Genomic DNA, 7,384 nt, shown 5'->3' with positions numbered 1-7,384 from the left:
CTCTTTAAAGATTCTTATTATTTTCAGTGCTGCTACATTATGCAGAATCCCTTTTCCAAAAATTCTCAAGTTTAAACTCTCATTAGTAGCTTGAATAGAAAATAGATGCAGAAAGAAGAAGGTGTACAAGGAATAGCTTAGTGACATCATGAAGTAGCTCTCCACTGAGAATTCGAGCCCTTGTTGATTGTCTTGAGTTTTTCAGCAAGGACAGCTTTTCAGGTAGCATTAATTCTCTCTCTCTCTTTTTTTTTTTTCTGTTTTACATGTAACAATCAATTTCCTCTTATCAAATCGTAATTCCATATGTAGCCTGAGGGAACTACTTTCTTGAAATTAATCTACTAACGAAAACTCTGTCTGTAATTGCTTCTGTTTTTCTCATATTTAATTTTGTGTATTTTTCTTAAATGTTTTAATCTAAAGACATCAACAATCTTAAGGAATACTATCACTTAACTAGTAAATTGTGCAGGGGAATATAAAATATAATCACTTAAATATTCATATCAATTGCATGATGCTTCTAGATTTTTGAAAAAGAAATCTTTTATTGAGAATACACTTCATAGAACTTAGAATATAGAGTAATTATGCAAGAAGATTACATATTTTACTGAAGTACATGCTGTTGCTTCACTCATGTCCAACTCTGTGCAATCCTATGGACTATAACCTACCAGGTTCCTCTGTCCATGGGATTCTCCAGGCAAGAATACTGAAGTGGGTTGCCATGCCTACCTCCAAGAGATCTTCCCCATCTAAGGACTGAACCCGAGTTTCTTTTGTCTCCTGCAATGAGAGGTGGATTCCTTACTACCATCTGTGCCACCTGGGAAGCCCAATTTTTACTGATATCCAATTTTCAATTATAATTGTTTTATTTTTCAAATTATTTTAAAGATGTTATTTTACTTTTTTAAGTTTTCCTTGGCTTTGTTTGTTTTTGACATCTTTTATGTTAACTCTTTTTTTTCAGGATATTTTATATATTTTATTTTATTTTTTAAATTTATTTTATTTAGAGGCTAATTACTTTACAATATTGTATTGGTTTTGCCATACATCAACATGAATCTGCCATGGGTGTGCACATGTTCCCAATCCTGAACCCTCCACCCACCTCCCTCCCTGTACCAACCCTCTGGGTCATCCCAGTGCACCAGCCCCAAGCATCCTATATCCTGCATCAAACCTGGACTGGCGATTTGTTTCTTATATGATATTATACATGTTTCAATGCCATTCTCCCAAATCATCCCCCCCTCCCTCTCCCACAGAATCCAAAAGACTGTTCTATACATCTGTGTCTCTTTTGCTGTCTCGCATACAGGGTTATTGTTACCATCTTTCTAAATTCCATATATATGCGTTAGTATACTGCATCGGTGTTTTTCTTTCTGGCTTACTTCACTCTGTATAATAGGCTCCAGTTTCATCCACCTCATTAGAATTGATTCAAATGTATTCTTTTTAATGGCTGAGTAATACTCCATTGTGTATATGTACCACAGCTTTCTTATTCATTCATCTGCTGATGGACATCTAGGTTACTTCCATGTCCTGGCTATTATAAACAGTGCTGCGATGAACACTGGGGTACACGTGTCTCTTTCAATTCTGGTTTTCTCGGTGTGTATTCCCAGCAGTGGGATTGCTGGGTCGTATGGTAGTTCTATTTCCAGTTTTTTAAGGAATCTCCACACTGTTCTCCATAGTGACTGTACTAGTTTGCATTCCCACCAACAGTGTAAGAGGATTCCCTTTTCTCTACATCCTCTCCAGAATTTATTGCTTGTAGACTTTTGGATCGCAGCCATTCTGACTGGCATGAAATGGTACCTCACTGTGGTTTTGATTTGCATTTCTCTGATAATGAGTGATGTTGAGCATCTTTTCATGTGTTTGTTAGCCATCTGTATGTCTTCTTTGGAGAAATGTCTATTTAGTTCTTTGGCCCACTTTTTTATTGGGTCTTTTATTTTCTGGAATTGAGCTGCAGGAGTTGCTTGTATATTTTTGAGATTAGTTGTTTGTCAGTTGCTTCATTTGCTATTATTTTCTCCCATTCTGAAGGCTGTCTTTTCACCTTGCTTATAGTTTCTTTTGTTGTGCAGAATCTTTTAATTTAATTTAATTTTTAAAATTTTTTTGTGTTCATTTACTTTATTAACACTGCATTTACCATGTTATCACCATGGAATGTAAATTCAGGTTAGACAAGAATTTCATAAGTACAACAAAGCATTCTGTGATTTACCAAAGTTTGTGTAATGTCTGACCAAACCAGCTTGCTCATCAATGACTTCCATTATAGGCATTTTATTTAGGTGATGATACTTTTGGAGAAAATAAACATACTGCACACATTTAAAAAGTGTTTTTCATTTACCTTTGCATTAGCACTTAAAATACATGTTTCAAAATAATTTAAAATTATTCTAATATAACAGCAGCAAAATATAATTCTGCAATTACAAAAGAGCTAAAAGGGATCCACAAGTTACTCTCATGTTTATAACTACGATTCTAAAATAAATACTACTTCAAAGTGGCTCTGTTACCAGCTTCTTAGTTTTGGTTTAAAAACACACACAGACTTCCAGGGAAGATTGTAATGTTGTATTCCATGCACTGTTCTGAAAGGGTTCCTCAAGAGCCAACCAGCCCTTAAAACAGTACTCAGTCCACAAGGCTGTCAGAAAGTTAAATTAACTGGGGTAAATAGGATTCCTACATTACATCAAAAGCATATGATATTCTGCAGCAACTGGGAGCATTTTTAGGATTGGCATGTTGTCTTCTTTAGAACTAATTTCAACAGAAGAGTTTAAGAAGGTGGACAGGTACCACTATCAAGTGTATTTAAAAGTGACATGTTTCTTTTGTGCTGGTCTGACTCCCCTGAATGACCTAGCTAGTGAACTAGTCACCAGTAACTTAGTCACCAGGCAAATCAAGCCTGCAAGAAAGGAAGCCAATTTTCAAATTACCATGTTCTTATCTGATCCAAACAATTTATTTTCAGCATAAACACATAACCTCAATATGAGATGTCTAACTAAAGCAAGCACCACCAAGAGGACCAAGACAGCATCTCCTCTTGTAAGGTTTAGGTTTCCCCCAGAATTCTTGATACAGGGAATAGCCCATACCAAGAGTCATTTCTCCCACAACAAAGCCTTGGGCTGCCACACGCTTGTGGATCAGGTGAACAGACATTTTAGTATGTCCCCTGCTCTTCAATCTATATAATCCATATGCAACAATTGCTGCAAAACCTGCCATTCCAATGGAGACAAATGGTGCCTCTCTAGCTTTTCGGAAAGTTTAGATCCCTGATCTTCATCATATGAAGAAAGAGAAATATCTGTGTCGCTTGACATAGAGATTGAAGAATCTTCAGACAACTTCAAGACGTTTCAGGTTCCTACCGGATTCTGACCCCACTCCCGCACCCCAGCTTTTAATTTTAATTAGATCCCATTTGTTTATTTTTTCTTTTATTTCCAATGTTCTGGGAGGTGGGTTATAGAGGATCCTGCTGTGATTTATGTTGCAGAGTGTTTTGCCTATGTTCTCCTCTAAGAGTTTATAGTTTCTGGTCTTATGTTTAGATCCTTAATCCATTTTGAGTTTATTTTTGTGTATGGTGTTAGAAAGTATTCTAGTTTCATTCTTTTACAAATGGTTGACCAGTTTTCCAAGCACCACTTGTTAAAAAAGATTGTCTTTTCTCCATTGTATATTCTTGCCTCCTTTGTCAAAGATAAGGTGTCCATAGGTGTGTGGGTTTATCTCTGGGCTTTCTATTTTGTTCCATTGATCTATATTTCTCTCTTTGTGCCAGTACCATACTGTCTTGATGACTGTGGCTTTGTAGTAGAGCCTGAAGTCAGGCAGGTTGATTCCTCCAGTTCCATTCTTCTTTCTCAAGATTGCTTTGGCTCTTCGAGGTTTTTTTTGTATTTCCATACAAATTGTGAAATTATTTGTTCTAGCTCTGTGAAGAATACCGTTGGTAGCTTGATAGGGATTGCATTGAATCTATAGATTGCTTTGGGTAGTATACTCATTTTCACTATATTGATTCTTCCGGTCCATGCACATGGTATATTTCTCCATCTATTAGTGTCCTCTTTGATTTCTTTCACCAGTGTTTTATAGTTTTCTATGTATAGGTCTTTAGTTTCTTTAGGTAGATCTATTCCTAAGTATTTTATTCTTTTCATTGCAATGGTGAATGGGATTGTTTCCTTAATTTCTCTTTCTGTTTTCTCATTATTAGTGTATAGGAATGCAAGGGATTTCTGTGTGTTGATTTTATATCCTGCAACTTTACTATATTCATTGATTAGCTCTATTAATTTTCTGGTGGAGTCTTTAGGGTTTTCTATGTAGAGGATCATGTCATCTGCAAACAGTGAGAGTTTTACTTCTTCGTTTCCAATTTGGATTCCTTTTATCTCTTTTCCTGCTCTGATTGCTGTGGTCAAAACTTCCAAAACTATGTTCAACAGTAATGGTGAAAGTGGGCACCCTTGTCTTGTTCCTGACTTTAGGGGAAATGCTTTCAATTTTTCACCATTGATGATAATGTTTACTGTGGGTTTGTCATATATAGCTTTTATTATGTTGAGGTATGTTCCTTCTATTCCTGCTTTCTGGAGAGTTTTTTAATCATAAATGGATGTTGAATTTTGTCAAAGGCTTTCTCTGCATCTATTGAGATAATCATATATCTTTTATTTTTCAATTTGTTGATGTGGTGTACTACTTTGATTAATTTGCAGATATTGAAGAATCCTTGCATCCCTGGGATACAGCCCACTTGGTCATGGTGTATGATATTTTTAATGTGTTGATGTACTCTGATTGCTAGAATTTTGTGAAGGATTTTTGCATCTATGTTCATCAGTGATATTGGCCTGTAGTTTTCTTTTTTTGTGGGATCTTTGTCAGGTTTTGGTATTAGGGTGATGGTGGCCTCATAGAATGAGTTTGGGAAGTTTACCTTCCTCTGCAATTTTCTGGAAGAGTTTGGGTAAGATAGGTGTTAGTTCTTCTCTAAATTTTTGGTAGAATTCAGCTGTGAAGCCATCTGGACCTGGGCTTTTGTTTGCTGGAAGGTTTCTGATACAGTTTAAATTTCCGTGCTTGTGATGGGTCTGTTAAGATTTTCTATTTCTTCCTGGTTCAGTTTTGGAAAGTTGTACTTTTCTAAGAATGTGTCCATTTCTTCCACATTGTCCATTTTATTGGCATATAATTGCTGATAGTAGTCTCTTATGATCCTTTGTATTTGTGTGTTGTCTGTTGTGATCTCTCCATTTTCATTTCTAATTTTATTGATTTTATTTTTCTCCCTTTTTCTCTTGATTAGTCTGACTAATGGTGTGTCAATTTTATTTATCCTTTCAAAGAACCAGCTTTTGGCTTTGTTCATTTTTGCTATGGTCTCTTTTGTTTCTTTTGCATCTATTTCTGCCCTAAGTTTTAAGATTTCTTTACTGCTACTAACCCAGGGGTTCTTCATTTCTTCCTTTTTTAGTTGCTTTAGGTGTAGAGTTAGGTTATTCATTTGACTTTTTTCTTGTTTCTTGAGGTATGCCTGTATTGCTATGAACTTTCCCCTTAGCACTGCTTTTACAGTGTCCCACAGGTTTTGGGTTGTTGTGTTTTCATTTTCATTCATTTCTGTGCATATTTTGATTTCTTCTGTGATTTATTGGTTATTCAGCAGTATGTTGTTCAGCCTCCATATGTCGGAATTTTTAATAGTTTTTCTCCTGTAATTGAGATCTAACCTTACTGCATTGTGGTCAGAAAAGATGCTTGGAATGATTTCAATTTTTTTGAATTTACCAAGGCTAGATTTATGGCCCAGAATGTGATTTAGCCTGGAGAAGGTTCCATGTGCACTTGAGAAAAAGGTGAAATTCATTGTTTTGGGGTGAAATGTCCTATAGATATCAATTAGGTCTAACTGGTCTATTGTATCGTTTAAAGTTTGTGTTTCTTTGTTAATTTTCTGTTTAGTTGATCTATCCATAGGTGTGAGTGTGGTATTAACATCTACCACTATTATTGTGTTATTATTAATTTCCCCTTTCATACTTGTTAGCATTTGTCTTACATATTGTGGGTCTCCTATGTTGGGTGCATATATATTTATAATTGTTATATCTTCTTGGATTGATCCTTTGATCATTATGTAGTGGCCTTCTTTGTCTCTTTTCACAGCCTTTGTTTTAAAGTCTATTTTATCTGATATGAGTATTGCTACTCCTGCTTTCTTTTGGTCTCTATTTGCATGGAATATCTTTCTCCAGCCCTTTACTTTCAGTCTGTATGTGTCCCCTGTTTTGAGGTGGGTCTCTTGTAGACAACATATATAAGGGTCTTGTTTTTGTATCCATTCAGCCAGTCTTTGTCTTTTGGTTGGGGCATTCAACCCATTTATGTTTAAGGTAATTATTGATAAGTATGATCCCATTGCCATTTACTTTATTGTTTTGGTTCGAGTTTATACACCATTTTTGTGTTTCCTGTCTAGAGAATCTCCTTTAGCATTTGTTGGAGAGCTGGTTTGGTAGTGCTGAATTCTCTCAGCTTTTGCTTGTCTGTAAAGCTTTTGATTTCTCCTTCATATTTGAATGAGATCCTTGCTAGGTACAGTAATCTGGGCTGTAGGTTATTTTCTTTCATCACTTTAAGTATGTCTTGCCATTCTCTCCTGGCCTGAAGAGTTTCTATTGAAAAATCAGTTGTTATCCTTATGGGAATCCCCTTATGTGTTATTTGTTGTTTTTCCCTTGCTGCTTTTAATATTTGTTCTTTGTGTTTGATCTTTGTTAATTTGATTAATATGTGTCTTGGGGTGTTTCGCCTTGGGTTTATCCTGTTTGGGACTCTCTGGGTTTCTTGGAATTGGCTGATTATTTCCTTCCCCATTTTAAGGAAGTTTTCAACTATTATCTCCTCAAATATTTTCTCATGGTCTTTCTTTTTGTCTTCTTCTTCTGGGACTCCTATGATTCGAATGTTGGAGCATTTAACACTGTCCTGGAGGTCTCTGAGATTGTCCTCATTTCTTTTAATTCGTTTTTCTTTTTTCCTCTCTGATTCATTTATTTCTACCATTCTATCTTCTACTTCACTAATCCTATCTTCTGCCTCCGTTATTCTACTATTTTTTGCCTCCAGAGTGTTTTTGATCTCATTTATTGCATTATTCATTATATATTGACTCTTTTTTATTTCCTCTAGGTCCTTGTTAAACCTTTCTTGCATCTTCTCAGTCCTTGTCTCCAGGCTATTTATCTGTGATTCCGTTTTTATTTCAAGATTTTGGATCATTTTCACTATCATTATTTGGAATTCT

At 35.6% G+C, this 7,384-nt stretch overlaps 1 pseudogene; it reads right to left on the bottom strand.

Annotated features, from left to right (window-relative positions):
* Positions 1–3,057: 3,057 nt before the first annotated feature.
* Positions 3,058–3,430, bottom strand: LOC147343419 (HIG1 domain family member 1A, mitochondrial pseudogene; annotated as a pseudogene).
* Positions 3,431–7,384: the final 3,954 nt, after the last annotated feature.

The sequence above is a fragment of the Bos grunniens genome, chromosome 27, assembly GCF_055505025.1.
Source record: "Bos grunniens cultivar Pamir isolate PY7600 chromosome 27, Bosgru_T2T1.0, whole genome shotgun sequence".
NCBI classification, from domain to species: domain Eukaryota; kingdom Metazoa; phylum Chordata; class Mammalia; order Artiodactyla; family Bovidae; genus Bos; species Bos grunniens.
The sequence above is the reverse complement of the archived record's forward strand: the minus strand, read 5'-3'. Positions and strand labels throughout refer to the sequence as shown.